Source organism: Aegilops tauschii, chromosome 3 (genome assembly GCF_002575655.3).
Source record: "Aegilops tauschii subsp. strangulata cultivar AL8/78 chromosome 3, Aet v6.0, whole genome shotgun sequence".
Lineage (NCBI taxonomy): Eukaryota > Viridiplantae > Streptophyta > Magnoliopsida > Poales > Poaceae > Aegilops > Aegilops tauschii.
This window is the reverse complement of record NC_053037.3, coordinates 495,124,098-495,145,769: the sequence shown is the minus strand read 5'-3', so window position 1 is coordinate 495,145,769 and position 21,672 is coordinate 495,124,098. Positions and strand designations below refer to the sequence as shown.

The 21,672-nt window shown below is 46.7% G+C and overlaps 1 long non-coding RNA gene and 1 other non-coding gene across 2 annotated transcripts; both read left to right on the top strand.

The window, feature by feature from the left end:
* The first annotated feature begins 2,081 nt into the window (after positions 1 to 2,081).
* LOC109778584 (uncharacterized) lies at positions 2,082 to 5,201 on the top strand. The gene is made up of 4 exons (XR_012205431.1): positions 2,082 to 2,911; positions 3,028 to 3,127; positions 4,465 to 4,602; positions 4,994 to 5,201. It is a non-coding gene; the product is annotated as an uncharacterized lncRNA (long non-coding RNA).
* LOC120962181 (small nucleolar RNA Z223) lies at positions 4,110 to 4,200 on the top strand. The gene has a single exon (XR_005753029.1). It is a non-coding gene; the product is annotated as a small nucleolar RNA Z223 (small nucleolar RNA).
* Positions 5,202 to 21,672: the final 16,471 nt, after the last annotated feature.

Genomic DNA, 21,672 nt, shown 5'->3' with positions numbered 1-21,672 from the left:
TTCCCAATTTTTTTTTTGAATTTTTTATGCCCGTTTCAAAATTCGGTCAAAACGGCAGGAATGACCGTTCCGAGCTAGTGGTTGAATCTTGGAATTTTTTTGGTGTTTATCTGATTAAATAGGTACTTATGTACCTAGAAATGATTTTTGGAAAAAATAAATAGCAAACTATGAGGCAGCTGCAGTTCAAATTTGACCCGCTTCCATCTAAATCGGCGGAAATTTGTCGTTTTCACGAGAGGTGGATCAAAACTTTTTACACCCAACCATTTGGTCAATTGTGCATTTAATATGGCCTAGTATTTTAGAAAAATGATTTGGTCCAATTTCGTAACGATTATTTGGGAGGTCCTTCACAAAAAAACCTCCTTTCGGGCACTCGAAAAATGGAAAATGGTTTTTTCGTCCAAAGAAAATGAAAACTTCCTTAGGCAACATTGTTTGCCATTCCAATATGCAGCCTTGTGCACAATATGAGATCATTTGAACAAACTATGCCATGAATGTGGCCATAAGATTGATCATTTGGCTTGAAAGCCAATGATCTCCACACGTGATAGCTCGTTTTTGAGAACACTTTTTTAAAATAATTGCCGTATTAAAAGTTTGTTATTTTTCCTGGGAACTTGGCCACATATGATGACACAATGCGAAGGTTTCCCAATTTTTTGATTTTTTTGAATTTTTTATGCCCGTTTCAAAATGCGGTCAAAACGGCAGGAATGACCGTTCCTAGCTAGTGGTTGAATCTTGGAATTTTTTTGGCGTTTCTCTGATTAAATAGGTACTTATGTACCTAGAAATAATTTTTGGAAAAAATAAATAGCAAACTATGAGGCAGCTGCAGTTCAAATTTGACCCGCTTCCAGCTGAATCGGCGGAAATTTGTCTTTTTCACGAGAGGTGGATCAAAACTTTTTACACCCAACCATTTGGTCAATTGTGCATTAAATATGGCCTAGTATTTTAGAAAAATGATTTGGTCCAATTTCGCAACAATTATTTGGGAGGTCCTTCACAAAAAAACTCCTTTCGGGCACTCGAAAAATGGAAAATTGTTTTTTCGTCCAAAGAAAATGAAAACTTCCTTAGGCAACATTGTTTGCCATTCCAATATGCACCCTTGTGCACAATATGAGATCATTTGAACAAACTATGCCATGAATGTGGCCATAAGATTGATCATTTGGCTTGAAAGCCACTGATCTCCACACGTGATAGCTCGTTTTTTAGAACACTTTTTTAAAATAATTTCCGTATTACAAGTTTGTTATTTTTCCTGGGAACTTGGCCACATATGATGACACAATGCGAAGGTTTCCCAATTTTTTGATTTTTTGAATTTTTTATGCCCGTTTCAAAATGCGGTCAAAACGGCGGGAATGACCGTTCCTAGCTAGTGGTTGAATCTTGGAATTTTTTTGGCATTTCTCTGATTAAATAGATACTTATGTACCTAGAAATGATTTTTGGAAAAAATAAATAGCAAACTATGAGGCAGCTGCAGTTCAAATTTGACCCGCTTCCAACTAAATCGGCGGAAATTTGTCTTTTTCACGAGAGGTGGATCAAAACTTCTCACACCCAACCATTTGGTCAATTGTGCATTAAATATGTCCTAGTATTTTAGAAAATTGATTTGGTACAATTTTGCAACAGATATTTGGTAGGTCCTTCACAAAAAAGCTCATTTCGGACACTCAAAAAATGGAAAATGTTTTTTTGGCCAAAAAACTCATTTCTCATGACATATTTTTAAAGATATTTATCTTATTTCATGTTTGTTACTTTTCCTGAAAACTTATTCACATTTGGTGACACAATGACAAGGTTTTTCATTTTCTTTTTGAATTTTCTAAGGTCATAGAATAGCTGATATGATTTTAACACGCTATTTTTAGTCAACTACGACCAATTTAAATGGTCATAATGTGGTACTGCATTCTGATTGGTCCGTGGACGTCTCACGCGGATCATGCATGGAACACCGTCGGATGCTCGCAGATCCAACACCAACCCCGAGCCCACCTCAGCTCTACTCGTGGACGTTTTCCATCCACCCCCCGCCTCCTTTCTTTCTCTGCCTCCTTTGTTTCTCTGCCCCTCGCTCCCTCACAATCCCTCGCCCGAAACCCTTGCCGCCGCCACCTACGCCTCTTGTTCCGGCGTGTTCCGGCGGGCCTCGCCGGCGTGCATCCCAGATCCGAGCTCCCCTGCCTCCGCTCTTCCCTCCCCTCCGGCCAGATCCGCCTCTCGCGGCCCCGGTAGCTCATCCCCAACCCCTTCCCACGGCTAGGGTTTCGAGGGTGGCGTTCCCACCAATTTCGGCGCGGCGGCAGCGACTGTGCTCCGCCCACCAACCTAGCCGCACAGCATGGCCATGGCCATGGCGGCGGCCAGATCCACCCCCTCCCTCATCTCCTCGCCGCCGCCACCTCCTCCCCGTCCTGCAACAGCGCGTCCCGCCACCACCTCCTTCCTCGACGCGTCCCGCAGCTACGCCCATCGCGTCGCGCAGATGCCGTCCCCAATCCCCACCGCGTTCCCCAATCCCCACCCCAACCAAAATCTTCCCCATCTCCCACGGCCGGTTCTCCTCCCATCCGCATCCCCTTCCCTACCCCCGCTCCCAGATCATGCCGCGCGCCGCCCCTGACCACCGCCGGAACCCCACCCTGCCGCCGACGAGGCCCGACCCCCCGGGGGCCCAGCCAAGATGGTGCTCGCGCAGCTAGGCGGGAGCATCTCCCGCGCGCTCGCGCAGATGAGCAACGCCACGGTGATCGACGAGAAGGTGCTCGGGGAGTGCCTCAACGAGATCTCCCGCACGCTCCTGCAGTTCGACGTCCAGAAGATCATCAACCTCGAGACCCTCGCCGCCGGCACCAACAAGCGGCGCATCATATAGCAGGTCCTGCCTGCTCCACCTCCCTCAATTCATTTCCTGCGCTATTCGATCGAGGGACGCGCGTGCCAGGGGGGACTGGTTGGTTGGAGGCTGATGCCCTTGTGTTTTTCTTGCTGCAGGTCGTCTTCACGGAGCTCTGCAACATGCTGGAGCCAGGGACGCCGGTCTTCACCCCCAAAAAGGGCAAGCCCAATGTCGTCATGTTCGTCGGATTGCAGGGCCAGTCTGACTCACCAACCAACCTCGCCTGCTTGCTCTGTTTATTGTTCTACACCTATTACTGAATGTATATATGTACCACTCTGTGTGTAGCATTTTTCTAACTGTACAATAGCACTCACTCCTCTACTATCACATAATAGATTATCCTTGAATTCATCTAGTTTGGATCAAAACAGAACCATTGATTAATACTAGATGATTGTTACTGTACATTTGGTTACAAATTTCTTTGAACTAGTTTGATTCCCTGCTGATCTACATCTTTTACTTACTCACATGCTTGACTGAATTTGCTACTGCTGTTACTCTAGTGGTGAACGAGATAGGCATTCTATTGCTTGTTTCCTTTCTTCCACAAATTAAAACTCAGTAATCTTGTTAACTGCTACCGCTGTCATGAACAACACATCTGAGATGAACTTGACATTGATTTGCTCGTGTGTCAAGTATGGATAGACTTTGCTATTCACCAGTATTCAGGCGGTTGAAGTGTGCGTGTTGCTGCGGCTGTTAGGATGTCGTTGGGTTGTTATCACTAGTACTAGTCCTGTCAAATTGCCTGTGATTAGTTCATTACCATGCTATCCAGGGATATTCATTTATGTGCCTGTGAATTCGTTCTTGGTGTGTATGTATGTATATGTGCTAGCAACATGAGTAGGAATTAACATCATGCTCGGCCTGGATGAATTGCATGCATACATTGATCCAGGGAGAAGTGTATGACTGATACAATCCTCTTTTTCACAAAGCTATTATACACTTTGGGAAATACAGTAATTTGTTCTTTACTAAATGCACTGCAAGTATGGATGCTGATGCATGCATGCATATAGGGTGAGTCGTACCTAGTTGTTCTTTATGCATCTCCAGTCGTACCTAGTATTGTTTTAATGGAATCAGTACAATTTTTGTGTACATTGGGATTGCTCTGTTTGCTTCATATTATGGTGTAAATGTCTTGCTAGCTTATTGTGGCAGCCGGCTGTGATGATAAACACTTTCAACAAAGATGCCAGTTCTGCTTCTGAAAATTCATGACTGAAAAACCTGTTATACAAGATCTATTTAGTACTCATGTATTATGGCCGTGGCTCATTTAGTATGTGCTTGCTGTGCCTTGTGTATTGGTGCCTAATTAGCTTCTGTTAGGGGATAATCTACTGGTTATAGCAAGATTTTACTCTTGTTTCATGGAATAGATGGTTCATGTGTACTGCGATGTACTAGTTGAGCTCTGCTGGCTGTACTAGTCGAACTCTGCTCCTTCTAACTCATATAAATTTTGCTCCTGTTGCTATACAAGTGATGCTTGTGTGATTGTTGATGGACAGGAACTAGCAAACTTTGTTGTTTTGCAACTGAATGAACGCAACTTCAGTTTGTATGTCACCCAGCTTACTGCTGCGGTGGCTGTCGATGCCGGCAAGCCTGCAACATCTCCGATGAGCTGCAGGACCTGGACACCTTAGGTATGCCCTGCTCCTCCTACTTCCACCCTCATCTCATGTGCGCCAAGTCCATCTCTCTCATGTGCATGTAGATCATGATGTAATAGAACCCTGCAACAGAACTACTGATGTAATATGCAAAGAACAAATTGAAACCATGTTCTATATCCTGACTTGTTATTTTCTTCTCTAGCAAATTGTAGACATGAATCTCTAGTTGACCTATTGTTTCATAGACATATATCTGCATTTCTGCTGCTTTATCATACATTCGATCCATAAATCTGCATTTCTGTGAAATTTTGTTAAATATATATTTTCCAGATAGTCTATACACTAAACCTGGAGGTTTGAATATCTACTCCAGGAATGAAAATGCTACTCTAATGACTTTGTGTTCACCCTTTTACAGGAGCTCCAGGCCTAGGAAATTTCAAGTTTGAAGTGGCGTGTTCTGATAGTCCAGAAAAGTGAAGAAGTCTGGGGTGTATTTGTAGTAGGAGTTATATGTTCTGATAGTATCACATGTAATGGTGAAATGAATTATGTAAAGATTGTGCTATTAGCCAAAATTGGCATGTGGTTTGATAATTCTCATTTGTTTGCTGTTGTGACTGAAATAATTGTGTGGAAATTGAAACATTGGCTGTCTTTAATTAGAACCAGACAAGTGGGACCTAATACTATTTGGCATATAAAAGGCCATTTTCCAAATAATATTCACAGGAAAAAAAACCCTAAAAACTAAGGAAATGGACTGTAAAAAGGCCGAGCCCCAATTGAGAAATAGATGCGGCCCAAAAAAGAAACCAAAAAAGGATCACAACCCTGGAAATAAAAAGGATGCAACATTGGGCTTGGCCCATGTAGCCGACCAAAAATTCACCTGAAAAAACAATAAATAGGCTGAATTGTTGGGCTCGGCCCATGTAAAACACTGAACTGGACCGGGCTGATTCTTATCTGTGACGCCCGGATATTTAAGCTACAGTAATTCTCTGCTAATGATGGCACGTCACTTTGATTATTGTTGCTAATCTCGCGTTAGGTCGAAACCGATTCTAATTCAAATCCAAAATCAATCAAACAATAGAAGTTTTCAAATATTAAAACTAAAATGTTCAGAGTGAACCAAATATTTCATAGATAATTATGGTAGAGAAACCACACGTTTATAAAATATTTAAGTACTATGAGATGAATAAAACAGCAGCAAAAACAAATATTTAAATACCTTTTGTAATTAATAAAATGTTAAGCTAATTTATTTTGAGGACTAGACTTTTTGACTATGGACTAAGTTGAAATACTAATTTAGATACTAAGTATATATTTGACTAAAACTAAAATAATAGGAAGAAAAACTATAACAGAAAAGGTAATATAAATAAAAAGAAAAAGGCAAAAGAAAAAATAAAATAAAAGGAATAAAAGAAAACAAAGATAAGAAGAGATGTAAGATGGAGAGAGGGCCCTCATGCCCGAACCCCCCTCGCTGCCGGACCAGTTGGCCCAAGGCCCACCTAACGTCCTCTTAACCCTAGCTTGCGCCGACCCCCACTCTCTCTCGCTCGATTCCCTCCCCATCTTCCTCGCGCCGCCACACACTCAACGGCGAGGGCCCTCATGCCCGAACCCCCCTCGCAAACTCTCCTCTCTAGTGCTCCCACGCGGCTCTCCGGCGCTCCTCAGGCGGGACGCAGCTGCCGTTCGTCGGCGAGGCAACCACCGCGCCACTGGTCTTCTTTTCCATTCGTTCTGGATCGGGCACGATCCTGCCGACGCCAGGACATCATCGCCGTCCCCGGTCGCCAGAGCCGCCCCGTCGTCTACCTCCACCTCGTCGGACGCCTCGTCATCCTCTTCCCCGCCGGCGCCATCGAGTCTCGCCGCCGCCTCCGCTCTCCAACGCTGGTGAGGGCCACGCCCTCCCCCTCTCCTCTCTGCCCTTGCACACACCGTCGCGCCCGGTCCCCGTACTCGCCGTGCTCCGCCCGCACATCGCGGCGCCTTCCCACCGTTGCAGTTGCTTCTGCTGCCGCCCCGACCTTGCCCCCTCACCGCCGCTCGCGTCCCCTGCCCCCTCTTATGCGTCGTGCCCGCCCGCTCGCGCCGACGCCGCGCTCCGCCCCATTGCCGCTTGCCTCGCCTTGATGCTTCTGCGCGCCCCCCAGTGATGCGTCCTCAGCCCCGACGCGCGGCCCCGCCACGCGGGTCCGACGCCCGTCCGCCACCGCTTCCCGCTGTCCCCGCGCCCGACAGAGCCCCTCTCCCACCACTGCCGCTGCCTCAGCTCGCCGCTGCCGGGCGCAGCTCCGGCCGGCCTCATCACGGCCGCGCCCGGGTCTGCCCCGCCCGTTAGCCCACGCCCGCAACCGGACTGAGCCACTGATGAACTGGACCCACACCCCTGTTAAAATGAAAATTAGAAATAAAAATAAAAGATTATAAAATATATGTATATAACCATTAATTAATTAAGTTACGAATTAATTAAGTTTTCTTAATTAACTTAACACTAAATAACTTGCTAATTAGCTAACTAAAACTGTTAATTAGTAAATCAGAGCATGACAGGGGGGCCCACCCCTGTTGACCAGTCAAACGTTGACTGGTCAACTGGGACCCCCTGGACCCACCTGTCAGCCTGTAATGCCACTGCTGTGTACACTTCTCTGTGTACACCTAGCATTTATTATTTAATATATTTCGAATTATGTAAATTCCAGAAATTCAGAAAATGATTTAAAACTTTGAAAATTAATATAAAATAATCCGTAACTCGGATGAAAAAACTTTGTATATCAAAGTTGCTCAAAACGACGAGACGAATCCGGATAGGCAGCCCGTTCGTCCGCCACACATCCGTAGAATAGCAAACACACAACTTTCCCCCTCCGGTTCAATTGTCCGAAAACGCGAAGCACAGGGGATACTTTCCCGGATGTTTTCCCCCTTCACCTATAACTCCTAGCATTGCGTTAGGTCACCCCTAGCGCTGTGTATTGCCATGTCTAGCGTTGTGATGCTTTTGATTGCTCTGCTATTTATTGTGTTCCCCCTCCGTTACTTCTTTCCAGTAGACCCTGAGACTGCCGGCGACCCCTAGTTCGACTACGGTGTTAACGACCCGTTCTTCTTGCCAGAGCAACCAGGCAAGCCGCCCCCGTTGATCACCAGACATCACCTACTCTACTCTCTACTGCTTGCATTAGAGTAGTGTAGCATGTTACTGCTTTCGGTTAATCCTTTTCTGTTGCATAGCCTGTCATTGTTGCTACAGTTGTTACCCTTACCTGCTATCCTACTGCTTAGTATAGGATGCTAGTGTTCCATCAGTGGCCCTACACTCTTGTCCGTCTGCCATGCTATACTATCGGGCCGTGATCACTAGGGAGGTGATCACGTGTATATACTACATACTTTATATACATGACACATGTGGTGACTAAAGTCGGGTTAGCTCGTTGAGTACCCGCAAGTGATTCTGATGAGGGGGCTGAAAGGACAGGTGGCTCCATCCCGGTAAAGGTGGGCCTGGGTTCCTGACGGCCCCCGACTGTTACTTTGTGGCCGAGCGATAGGGCAGGTTGAGACCACCTAGGAGAGAGGTGGGCCTGGCCCTGGTCGGCGTCCGCGGATACTTAAAAATAACACGCTTAACAAGATCTTGGTATTTGATCTGAATCTAGCCACTGGCCAATACGCACTAACCAACTACGCGGGAACAGTTATGGGCACTCGACGTCGTGGTATTATCCGAAGCCTTCGTGACGTCAGCGATGGAGCGGCGCGCGCCGGATTGGAGTGGAACGCCTGCTAGGCTAGGTCTGCTTCCGGCCGCCCTCACAACGTGCAGGTGTGCAATGGGCGATGGGCCCAGACCCCTGCGCCATAGGATTTATATTAGCGTGCTGACCTCTCTATTGTGACTAGGTGGGGCTGCGACGTGTTGATCTCCCGGGGCCGGGCATGACCCAGGAAAGTGTGTCCGGCCAAATGGGATCGAGCTTGTTGGGTTATGTGGTGCACCCCTGCAGGGAAGTTTATCTATTCGAATAGCCGTGTCCCTCGGTAAAAGGACGACCCGGAGTTGTACCTTGACCTTATGACAACTAGAACCAGACACTTAATAAAACACACCCTTCCAAGTGCCAGATAGAACCCGGTGATCGCTCTCTAACAGGGCGACGAGGAGGGGATCGCCGGGTAGGATTATGCTATGTAATGATACTTGGTGAACTTACCATCTTCTCTCTTCTACATGCTGCAAGATGGAGGTGGCCAGAAGCGTAGTCTTCGACAGGATTAGCTATCCCCCTCTTATTCTGGCATTCTGCAGTTTAGTCCACTGATATGGCCCTTTACACATATACCCATGCATATGTAGTGTAGCTCCTTGCTTGCGAGTACTTTGGATGAGTACTCACGGTTGCTTTTCTCCCTCTTTTCCCCTTTCTAAACCTGGTTGTCGCAACCAGATGCTGTAGTCCAGGAGCTAGAGATCCCGAGGATGATTCTACGTGGAGTTCGGCTTCAGGAATAGTTAGGAGGTCCCAGGCAGTCTGCCTTGCCTTTTCGATCGTTCCTACTTTTGTGCTAGCCTTCTTAAGGCAAACTTGTTTAACTTATGTCTGTATTCAGATATTGTTGCTTTCGCTGACTCATCTATGATCGAGCACTTGTATTCGAGCCCTCGAGACCCCTGGCTTGTATTATGATGCTTGTATGACTTATTTATGTTGTAGAGTTGTGTTGTGATATCTTCCCGTGAATCCCTGATCTTGATCGTACACATTTGCGTGCATGATTAGTTTACGATTGAATTGGGGGCATCACAAGTTGGTATCAGAGCCAACTGCCTGTAGGAATCCCCCTTCCAAACTCCTTGGCCGAAGTCGAGTTTAGTCATTGAAAAAGTTTTTACTAACATGGCAGTGTGGCTTACGGGCCCACGTTGCCATTGGGTGGTATTAGGATCTTTTATTCCTCGATCTATACTCTGGGACTCTGATCTCTCTTCTATTCGGGTTAAATGATTTTACTAACGCCGACTCTAGGTTCTCAAAAATACTTTCTCCCGGAGAGCCCCTTCAGTCCAGATGATCGCCGGCTGCACTAGAAGAATTCGAAGATACTCTCCGGTATTCTCTCGAGACCTTGTGCCCGTTGCTTTTGCAATTCCCTTCCACCAAAATATCCCTATGGATAAATACTTACACCTGTCGTGCTTACTTTTATTCCCAGTCGATCTTGTTATTACAAGATACCCCGAGAATAATTTGTGCCTACTGCCTTGCAGTTTTGCCACCTGAATACCCCTAAGAATAATTTCTCGCACTTCCGAGTATCCGCTCATCCCCAGTTGTTCAGGTGTTTCACAAAAGTCTTTGAAATACTATTCAATCCTCCGAAAATCCTTAGCAGCTTTATTGCTCTGCAAATACTTGTCTACTTGCATTATGGATGCTTCCCATATATCTGGCAATATTCATTAGTCTCCTTTGACACCGTCATTTTGATCCTGTTGATTCAACATGAGTGCGAATGCACAAAATCATCAGTTGATCCTTTTAAATTATATTTTCGGCTCAGACGTCATTTTAAACATGAGCTGGTTCTCAACCAATCCAATTGCCGTCGATTGTACCCCTAAGGCTATTCAACTTATCCATCCCTAATCAGAACATTGCTTCTGATCTCTTGATTTGGAAAACATAATTCCTTTGCATTTGATTGAATTAGTTGGTTGTTTCTATAATTTGATCTCCTTGCATTCTATCTTCCTCTGATTGAGTACCGATGCTCACATCAGATCCCTTGAGGACCACCAGATCCTTTGTGGGATTTTATCCGATAGCGTCCTTCATATCCAATCACTTTGGAAGTTCTTTCTCCATTGGTAAATCCTATCCTCTGATTGACCAACCATGCTATGCTTTTGAGCTTGTGTTATTTACTCCTGAAGTTTGTGGTATATGTTCCTAAGAGACCCTGATGGGTTGAACCTATGCCTTTTTCTAATCTGTGTGAACCCGAAAACTACTATGGGTCATACTCTACTATTGTTATGCCAGATAAAATTTCAACACAACTTCGTTGAAGGCGAGAAGTGAATGAAAGCTTATGCATTAAAGAAGTGGGAGTCGACCTTGAACTTTGTGTTCATGCCCATGGACACGATGTAGATCCTATCATAAAAGCTTCTTGTAATAATAATTGTTTCCTTGATATAATATCATATGGTATCTCGAGATTATCACGGAACTGCATAACTTCTTATGAGTTCTCCATCAAGTATTATATTCTCATTGATTCCAATTTTTCACGGGCTCCGAGTTACTAAACACTCAAGGACATTGATAACTGAATCGAGATCGCACCGCGATTAAACAACTCTTGGTAACCTTCATTACTTACGAATTTGAACTCGATCACGTAAGTCCTAGCCTGCTCGGCTATATCATTATCATGCTAAACTTTTACTGTGCTACCTGGTCCTTAATCCCGGAGCACAACTTTCAATGATGAGCTAAGCTTACGCCGATCTTCCTCGTCATATCAGTTCGCCTTGAACAACAAGCTGGATTTCAAGTTTGTGTCCTACCCATGGTTCCAATAACCTTCCGCTTCATCATTCCTTTGACTTGATGTTGTTGCTGATTGATTACATCTTCATGAAATCTCTCGACAAATGTGTCGTGATCATCATCAACCTTATGAGCTCTTCTAGGATATCAATGGAATTCATGATGAGAAAGACCATCCTTGCCCTCGATGATTAGTGTTATCATCGACCACTCTAGTACCTTTCCTCCAACACAAACTTGTTCTTGTTTTGTGTTATACCTTGAGTTCCTTGCTATCCAGCAATTGTTCTTCTTTACACTGGAGTATTACCATCTTTTATGTCAAGGATGTCGTGAGAATCTCACCACCTCTTGAGAATTCTTGATATAAGAGATACTTCACCATCACCATTTTTTCTTGGTCCCCGTGTTGTTCCTAACAGGAATACCGACAAATGGACTAGTAATTTTAAAACTTCTAGCAACCTTATTGCTTTGAAGTTAATGGTCAACATTTCATTCTTAGACCATTGGTTATCGAATCGCCATTCTAACATTGTTTGTGCTACCTAAGTCCGTATTTCGGGTGCACCATCAACCAATGTTCAATCGTGTATGTTTCCTCGAGCATACCTCATTATATCATTTGAACTGACAAAAGTTATCTCCTTGTACACATAATTGTGGAAATCCATCTTTTGGAAATCTCAATGGAATGTCGCTGAGTCCATCAGCCACCTCCTAACCCTCTCCTTGGTTTAATGATGAACTCTTGTTTCGGAACTTGCTTTCATAGTTCATTTCCCGAGAATCTTACAATGTCATCCCATCAATTTGTGTTGCACCTTTCTTCTCAGACATCCTGAGTCTGAGTTATCCTGACACTAACCAGATCTGAATCTCGGTCAGATATGATGGTTGGAACATATTTCCAAGAGTTATAACATTGGTCGTTATATGACCCGGCAAGGTGGTGTCATGCCTAGTACGCCTGGCCGGAGGCCCTATTGTTATAGTTCCCTTTTAGCAATGTTATCCATTCTTCCATGATGAAATTTTAAAACTTATTCTATAAGTTGTTCCTGATGGATCCTTTGTGTATCCAAAATCTGACCCTTCCATGATGACCATGTCAATGCTATCTTGAAGCATGTATGTGGTACTCCGATTTTTCTACAAGAACACTCGCAGCCCAATGCTAATTGTTTCTTGCTCAATTATCCAAACACCGTTGTATGGGTGATGTCATGAAATTTCTCTCCCCTTTCCTAAAGGGAATTTTTTATGTTATATCCCGTCATGGATAACATGCTCTGCTTGTCCTTGGGAAGGATATACACCTGAAATATGTGTTTAAACACATTTTCCTTTCCATTGTTTTGTTTAATCTGATAATAATATTTTCCTTTCCATTGTTTGGTTTAACCTTTCTTGTGATCTATATGATCTAAGCAGTAATATTCTCCTGCTTATGTAAACACCATGGTGTACAATTCTATCAGCAAGACCCTGTTACTATTGTTGATGACATTCCGGTAGCCACCGATTGACGAGAACTTTGCCTATTGGTCCGCCTCGTTCAACGAGCAGGATAATGGTTCTCTTCGTCCCTCGCCCTTGGTACCGATGTTGTTGCCGACATAACTGACAGGCTATCCTCTGACATGCCTTGCTTACATGATCGTGTAAGACGTCATCGCGTTCCTACTTTTAACCCACATGGTGGGCCCATAACCCACAGTTCCACAGGATCAAAACCCGACTCTCCTGTACACCCCCTGTTCCCAAGGTTGTTCCTCGGGTGTGGCCTCGTATGTAATTCACGGGCCACCTTCCTAGTGATCTATATCCGTAACAGATGCAATACTTAATCTCGTTGCTCTGTACCCCTTTCGCACTTGGTTTCAGACATCGAACCATTGACTATCCATTTGAAACTTCTCATGGTACCTTCTTACTTTGCTCTTGATAATTTCTTAATTCAATTCGAGAGTTACTTTCCGCCACCTCCCGTAATGTTATCTACCAGATAGACAACCTTGCAGAGGTCCGTTCTCCCGGAATACCCCCCTTATTCTTTCGTAAGTACGATGGAGTTCCCGAAGAAAGAATGCCGACTTCATCATGATGACTGGAAGCAGAGAAATGAAGACATCAACATAGTGGATTGGCCTCTTCCAGAAAAGCAACCAGGACCGAGAAGATCGAGTACGCTCGTTAGAATTTCATAACCAAATCCCTTCCCCGCACTTCCCCTCTTAAATCTCGGGACGAGATTTCTTGTAGTGGAGGAGAATTGTGACGCCCGGATATTTAAGCTACAGTAATTCTCTGCTAATGATGCCACGTCACTTCGATTATTGTTGCTAATCTCGCGTTAGGTCGAAACCGATTCTAATTCAAATCCAAAATCAAGCAAACAATAGAAGTTTTCAAATATTAAAACTAAAATGTTCAGAGTGAACCAAATATTGCATAGATAATTATGGTAGAGAAACCACACGTTTATAAAATATTTAAGTACTATGAGATGAATAAAACAGCAGCAAAAACAAATATTTAAATACCTTTTGTAATTAATAAAATGTCAAGCTAATTTATTTTGAGGACTAGACTTTTTGACTATGGACTAAGTTGAAATACTAATTTAGATACTAAGTATATATTTGACTAAAACTAAAATAATAGGAAATAAAACTATAACAGAAAAGGTAATATAAATAAAAAGAAAAAGGCAAAACAAAAAATAAAATAAAAGGAAGAAAAGAAAACAAAGATAAGAAGAGATGTAAGATGGAGAGAGGGAGCCCAGCTGCCGGACCAGTTGGCCCAAGGCCCACCTAACGCCCTCTCAACCCTAGCCTGCGCCGACCCCCACTCTTTCTCGCTCGATTCCCTCCCCATCTTCCTCGCGCCGCCACACACTCAACGGCGAGGGCCCTCGTGCCCGAACCCCCCTCTTAACCTCTCCTCTCTAGTGCTCACCCGCGGCTCTCCGGTGCTTCTCAGGCGGGACGCAGCTGCCGTTCGTCGACGAGGCAACGACCGCGCCACTGGTCTTCTTTTCCGTTCATTCTGGATCGGGCACGACCGCGCCGACGCCACGACGTCATCGCCATCCCCAGTCGCCAGAGCCGCCCCCTCGTCTACCTCCACCTCGTCGGACGCCTCGTCATCCTCTTCCCTGCCGGTGCCATCGAGTCTCGCCGCCCCTCCGCTCTCCCACACTGGTGAGGGCCACGCCCTCCCCCTCTCCTCTCTGCCCTTGCACACACGGCCGCGCCCGGTCCCAGTACTCGTCGTGCTCCGCCCGCACATCGCGGCGCCTCCCCACCGTTGCAGCTGCTTCTGCTGCCGCCCCGACCTTGCCCCCTCACCGTCGCTCGCGCCCCTGCCCCCTCCTATGCGTCGTGTCCGCCCGCTCGCGCCGACGCCGCGCTCCGCGCCATTGCCGCTCGCCTCGCCCTGATGCTTCTGCGCGCCCCCAGTGATGCGTCCTCAGCCCCGACGCGCGGCCCCACCGCCCGAGTCCGACGCCCGTCCGCCAACGCTTCCCGCTATCCCCGCGCCCGACAGAGCCCCTCTCCCACCACTACCATTGCCTCAACTTGCCGCTGCCGGGCGCAGCTCCGGCCGGCCTCACCGCGGCCGCGCCCGGGTCTGCCCCGCCCGTTAGCCCACGCCCGCAACCGGCCTGAGCCACTGATGAACGGGACCCACACCCCTGTTAAAATGAAAATTAGAAATAAAAATAAAAGATTATAAAATATATGTATATAACCATTAATTAATTAAGTTACAAATTAATTAAGTTTGCTTAATTAACTTAACACTAAATAACTTGCTAATTAGCTAACTAAAACTGTTAATTAGTAAATCGGAGAATGACAGGGGGCCCCACCCCTGTTGACCAGTCAAACATTGACTGGTCAACTAGGACCCCCTGGACCCACCTGTCAGCCTGTAATGCCACTGCTGTGTACACTTCTCTATGTACACCTAGCATTTAGTATTTAATATATTTCAAATTAAGTAAATTCCAGAAATTCAGAAAATGATCTAAAATTTTGAAAATTAATATAAAATAATCCGTAACTCGGATGAAAAAAACTTTGTACATCAAAGTTGCTCAGAACGACGAGACGAATCCGGATACGCAGCCCGTTCGTCCGGCACACGTCCCTAGCATAGCAAACATGCAACTTTCCCCCTCCGGTTCAATTGTCCGAAAACGCGAAGCACCGGGGATACTTTCCCGGATGTTTTCCCCTTCACCTATATCTCCTAGCATTGCATTAGGTCACCCCTAGCGCTGTGTATTGACATGTTTTGCTTTGTGATGCTTTTGATTGCTCTGTTATTTATTGTGTTCCCCCTCCGTTACTTCTTTCCGGTAGACCCTGAGACTGCCGGCGACCCCCAGTTCGACTACGGTGTTGACGACCCGTTCTTCTTGCCAGAGCAACCAGGCAAGCCCCCCCCCCTTGATCACCAGAGATCGCCTACTCTACTCTCTACTGCTTGCATTAGAGTAGTGTAGCATGTTACTGCTTTCAGTTAATCCTATTCTGCTGCATAGCCTGTCATTGTTGCTACAGTTGTTACCCTTACCTGCTATCCTACTACTTAGTATAGGATGCTAGTGTTCCATCAGTGGCCCTACACTCTTGTCCGTCTGCCATGCTATACTATCGGGCCGTGATCACTAGGGAGGTGATCACGGGTATATACTATATACTTTATATGCATGACACATGTGGTGACTAAAGTCGGGTCAGCTCGTTGAGTACCCGCAAGTGATTCTGATGAGGGGGCTGAAAGGACAGGTGGCTCCATCCCGGTAGAGGTGGGCCAGGGTTCCTGACGGCCCCCGAGTGTTACTTTGTGGCGGAGCGACAGGGCAGGTTGAGACCACCTAGGAGAGAGGTGGGCCTGGCCCTGGTCGGCGTCCGCGGATACTTAAAAATAACACGCTTAACGAGATCTTGGTATTTGATCTGAGTCTGGCCACTGGCCAATACGCACTAACCAACTACACAGGAACAGTTATGGGCACTCGACGTCGTGGTATCAGCCGAAGCCTTCGTGACGTCAGCGACGGAGTGGCGCGCACCGGATTGGAGTGGAACGCCTGCTAGGCTAGGTCTGCTTCCGGCCGCCCTCGCAACATGCAGGTGTGCAATGGGCGATGGGCCCAGACCCCTGCGCCACAGGATTTAGACCGGCGTGCTGACCTCTCTATTGTGACTAGGCGGGGCTGCGACGTGTTGATCTCCCGAGGCCGGGCATGACCCAGGAAAGTGTGTTCGGCCAAATGGGATCGAGCGTGTTGGGTTATGTGGTCACCCCTGCAGGGAAGTTTATCTATTCGAATAGCTGTGTCCCTCGGTAAAAGGATGACCCGGAGTTGTACCTTGACCTTATGACAACTAGAACCGGATACTTAATAAAACACACCCTTCCAAGTGCTAGATACAAATCGGTGATCGCTCTCTAACAGGGCGACGAGGAGGGGATCGCCGGGTAGGATTATGCTATGTGATGCTACTTGGTGAACTTACCATCTACTCTCTTCTACATGCTGCAAGATGGAGGTGGCCAGAAGCGTAGTCTTCGACAGGATTAGCTATCCCCCTCTTATTCTGGCATTCTGCAGTTCAGTCCACTGATATGGCCCTTTACACATATACCCATGCATATGTAGTGTAGCTCCTTGCTTGCGAGTACTTTGGATGAGTACTCACAGTTGCTTTTCTCCCTCTTTTCCCCTTTCTATACCTGGTTGTCGCAACCAGATGCTGGAGTCCAGGAGCTAGAGATCCCGAGGATGATTCTACGTGGAGTTCGGCTTCGAGGAATAGTTATGAGGTCCCAGGCAGGAGGCCTTGCCTTTTCGATCGTTGCTACTTTTGTGCTAGCCTTCTTAAGGAAAACTTGTTTAACTTATGTCTGTATTCAGATATTGATGCTTCCGCTGACTCGTCTATGATAGAGCACTTGTATTCGAGCCCTCGAGGCCCCTGGCTTGTATTATGCTGCTTGTATGACTTATTTATGATGTAGAGTTGTGTTGTGATATCTTCCCGTGAGTCCCTGATCTTGATCGTACACATTTGCGTGCATGATTAGTGTACGATTGAATATTATGCTATGTGATGCTACTTGGTGAACTTACCATCTACTCTCTTCTACATGCTGCAAGATGGAGGTGGCCAGAAGCGTAGTCTTCGACAGGATTAGCTATCCCCCTCTTATTTTGGCATTCTGCAGTTCAGTCCATTGATATGGCCCTTTACACATATACCCATGCATATGTAGTGTAGCTCCTTGCTTGCGAGTACTTTGGATGAGTACTCACGGTTGCTTTTCTCCCTCTTTTCCACTTTCTATACCTGGTTGTCGCAACCAGATGCTGGAGTCTAGGAGCTAGAGATCCCGAGGATGATTCTACGTGGAGTTCGGCTTCGAGGAATAGTTATGAGGTCCCAGGCAGGAGGCCTTGCCTTTTCGATCGTTGCTACTTTTGTGCTAGCCTTCTTAAGGAAAAATTGTTTAACTTATGTCTGTATTCAGATATTGTTGCTTCCGCTGACTCGTCTATGATCGAGCACTTGTATTCGAGCCCTCGAGGCCCCTGGCTTGTATTATGATGCTTGTATGACTTATTTATGTTGTAGAGTTGTGTTGTGATATCTTCCCGTGAGTCCCTGATCTTGATCGTACACATTTGCGTGCATGATTAGTTTACGATTGGATCGGGGGCGTCACATTATCCACGTCAGCTTGCCACGCTGGATCCTACGTGGTCTGGGGAGGCTGCTAGCGACCAAAATTTTGGTCGAAGAACCAACGACCTTTTACAGAAGGTCGTTAATTTCAGTTTATGACCGCCAGCTTTTGACCTTCTGTTTTTGTCAAAAAAAAGGTCGCAATGAAAAACTATGACCTTTCAGCGGCCAATAGTGAGGGTCACAAGTTGACATATTTCTTGTAGTGTTTGTGCTGGACCCCCTCCTCCTCTCGTCGCCTTCGCACGCGTGAGCGTGTCCAGCAGCTGGCCCGCGTCGTCGCCGTTCCCCTGGACCCCTCTCCCCCTCCCTCCGTTTCCTCACCGACACCCACCGACGCTCGCCGCCGAGCGCCCATGGGCGCACTGTGGCCGACCGAGCTTTAATGGTGCTCAGCTTCTTCCTCTGCTTCTCCTTTGGCCTCCTCCTCCCCGTGAGCTCTTCCCTGTGCCTCTCCGTCGCCTTCCGTCGAGCCCATACGTGAGCACACGCGTCCGCGGCACCGGCCACGTGTCCGCGGCGACGACAGCTCGGCCTCCTCGCCCCCGGCTATATATAGGCCTCCCCCGAGCCATTCGACCTCACCAGCCTCCTCACCGATCTCCTCTACACCGCCCCGACCACCAAACCGAGCTCAAGGAGCTCCCGTTCCACTCCTCTGTCCGCCATTGCCGCCATCGGGCCTCGCTCAAATTCGAGCTAGGCAAAGCCCCTTCCCTCCTCTTTTCCTCTCCAGGCACCTCCTCCACCACCTAGAAGCCTCCCCGGTTCCCCCCACCTCCTCCGGTGGCTGTCTGTCGCGAGTTCGCCGGCGCCAGGAGACCCCGTTCGCCGCTGTCAAAGCCGTCGTCGCCTCCGCCCACCTCGCTGGTTGCTAAGGGGATCGAGGGATGTGGCTCGACGCGCTGATCTCGCCGGTGTGCAGAACGTCCCGGGAGGTGGCCTACATCGCCGACAATCGCCGTCGGGGTGTGCCCCTGCCTCGGCCGCGCGCGGGCTGGAGGTTGAAGGCGACGACCCAGCTGGTGGTCCCCACCTGCCCGCGGGCCCCACGCGTCAGCGCCTCAGCCGTTGACCCGCCTCTGCCACGTCAGTAAGTGGAAACGTATTTCGGTGAAGTGCCCTTTCGGTTAGCACAAACGTAGTTCTGCTCTTCTTTGGACAGAATGCGTTTGCCGCTTCCGAAAGAGTATTTTCGTTCTTCTTCGGCTGCAAGTACGTTTCTCAGTTCTAAAAGCGTATTGTCTAAAATACGTTTTCTCTTTTTTAGCCCAGGGGCCTGTATGTAGAGTTTATTTTACAGATTGGTCCCTGGATTTCAAACACTTATATCTTTTTGCTCGAGACTCCGATTAAGGTGAATCCAAAGCTCACTTCTTCGTCTCGTTGAGCTCTATCTTTTGGTAACATTTTCACTAGGTGGCCCCATAGTGAAAATGACCTTTTTGCCCTTGCACGTAAACAGCCCCTCCGAGAGAGAACTGTTTCCGGCAAATCTTTTCGCGGCTTCACTGCACTTCTTCCCGGTGCCTTCTTCATCCCCAGGCAAGCCACAATACCCACTTGCATGATAGTCATGCAACAGCCATGGTTTTCAAGTTGAATATTTATTAAATGATTGCTTGTTTAAAATATGGTTATCGTTGTTTCGGTAATGCTTCTGGGTTAGTGCTTACTTGCTTGCTATGTTGTTATGCACCTGGTTATCAAGCCCTGCTAGTTGCTAGTATTACTTTCATATTGCCATGCTTGATAGTAGTGCATGTTGGGTTGGTCATGTTCTTCGGTGCATGACTAACATCGGTTACCGAGTACTGTTAATATGCGTTGTTCCTTTGCTGTTAGTTGGTTAAGTGTTACTCGGTAATGTTATTGATGAGTTCTTGCATGGTATTTATGGTTGATGCTAGTGGTCATGTTATGCTATGAGTAGTGTTGCACTTGTAATATTTATGCTCGTCATTAGGCCATGTTCAGTTGGAGATTATTCATAGTTGATATGGTGGATAGTTATGTTGCATCCCGTGCTGATGTTGATATCATGCTCATGCTTTGTATATGCATCATGTTATTTTATCATGGCTCAGCATATTGCATTCAAGTTTAACCGGATTAAATTGAACTTGAACAACTGTTGGCTGAGTCATGGTGCCACCATATCGAAACTGACCAGTGCAACCACGCTTACCTTTATGGGAAGGTCCTAACTGGGTCTATTGTCGTGCCTCTCGCCGGTGCCTTCAACTAGGGAAGGTTATGGGCGGCCTACCCTGATCAGGTAGGCGGACATAAGCCTTGTGTGCCCGTTGTTGTTGTTATGGATCCGGTCCCCGTGAGGGACGTTTTGGCCACGACGGTGGTCGTTGTGTCTTTGGTAGACACGGGGCCACCCAGGACTAGCCCAGTTGGGAGTGGGTCGGAGTGGCCTGGAGAGTGTCATGGCAGTAGATCGGTTTTGTCGGAACGCCGTTGGTCCACCCGAATGGGAGTACGAGGCCATGAGTTCCGTAGTGTGGGTACGGTGTACTAACCTCTGCAGAGTGTATATTAAATCTACCGATAGCCGCGCCTGCGGATAAGGGCCTAGTTCGTGTCGGTCACACCGTGAGTCAACAGTATTAATAATAATGTGCTCAATAACAACCCCGGTTCGATGAAGAGATAAGTTGGTTGTGATATGCCAGAATGATCACCGTTGGAGACCAAGTGTTGGTCATGGTTGTGATAGCCGGAATGATCACCGTGGTATCGAGGATACCGAGTTGTTGGATGTTCATGATGTTGTGGGAGAATCATGGGTAAATATCAAGATCCTTGTGGTCATTTAATGATTACTACGGTATTGTTTATACCAAGCTTGATTTGATCCTGAGATAATCGTGTGAAGTCCGAGGTTGGTAAGTGATGCATGCGATGGTTACGTAGTAACCCGAGCAGAATAAATAGTGCATATAGTGTCATCATGTTGCATGCTAGTATCGTCAGATTCATATGTTCATGCCATGCTCATGTTGTTCTAGCTGTATCATGTTCATGTTGCTCATGTCTTGTTGTTATGAGGATCTCATGTCAATTCCTGCTTAACCTGTAAATGCCATGTTGATGTTTGTCTTGAATGCTTCTGGTTATTGTGAGCTTGCAAGTACATTCAATGTACTGACCTGGCGTGTCATGCCAGTTTGCAGGTCGTGCCTAGATTGCTTGATTGTTTGGTGTGGTTCCTGTGTTCGCGAGCTAGGATAAGCGTTCCAGCCAGAGTCCCTGCGGAGTGGAGTTCACCACCGTCGTCGTTGTTCCGCTGCTTCGAGTTGTTCTGATGCTTGCATAGAGCAACTAAGGATGGCGTAGTGTCGTCGTGCCGATGTTATTTATTGTAATATCGGAAACCTTGTATTCATATTCGTGTAGTAATAGAAAGCTGGTTTGTTCTATGCTAAGCAGTGCTGTATTCCAGAAGATTTCTCCTCGATCTCTGGGCTGGAATATGGGGCGTTTCGGTTTCTCTGAGCCGGGGTGCCACAGGCTTGGTATCAGAGTAGGTCTGGCTGTAGGATGCCTTAGCCCGCGCGAACGTTATAAAGCGGTAGTATAGACCCCAGTTGGTTTGTTGCACTTGATTGTTGCATTTCTTTGTCGCATAGCATGCATATAGATTATTATTTTGTCACTAACGGTTGATCTTGTGAGTGTAGGCGTCATCGTTTTCGGTCCACCGCCTGCACCCTCCTTCTTAG